Raw genomic sequence first — 665 nt, forward strand, 5'->3', positions numbered from 1 at the left:
CAAAACATTTTTTTTTTATTGAAAGTGTAAAAAAATATGAAATATTAAAAAAACTCTTGTATTATTTCCAAATGATAGTCACTTATTGCAGCAATTTCCATATATGTCAGCTAAGGAAAAAAATGTTGTAATTGTGATTCAGGACGCTCCAAAAAAGGGCATGACTTTGGTAAAAGGGACATGGCTTTGTGAGAAATATAGTGTCCGCGAGCCATGTTTCCTATTTTACGTAATTGTGGTGGCATGCCCAGAGCTCTGGGAGCTGCTGGCCATGCCCCCAGTCCCTCTAGCCCATGAACAGAAGCTGTGTGCATATGCACAGCATCTATTCACCACTGAGCAAGTGAGAGGAGGGTGGGACAGTGGCCAAAACACGGGACTGTCCCACGAAAATCGGGACAGTTGGGAGGTATGTATTACATTCAGATTTGTCATATAGTAGATTCTGTTGTATCAGGCCCGGAGCTACCAGCTCAGCAAAGGGATGCAAAGCAGGGAGGCGCCAGGCTGGAGAGGTGCTCTCCCTGCACTGCATCCCTGTGCTGAGCTCATGTCCCTGCTGCTGCCGGCTGCTACGCCTGTCACACTCTATGACAAGCAGCGGCGCCAGCAGCATGAAGCCTCCTCTCCCCTCCTCTGCAAACCTAAAAGGGGGTGGGGCTACA

This window comes from Pseudophryne corroboree, chromosome 3, assembly GCF_028390025.1.
Source record: "Pseudophryne corroboree isolate aPseCor3 chromosome 3, aPseCor3.hap2, whole genome shotgun sequence".
Classification (NCBI taxonomy): domain Eukaryota; kingdom Metazoa; phylum Chordata; class Amphibia; order Anura; family Myobatrachidae; genus Pseudophryne; species Pseudophryne corroboree.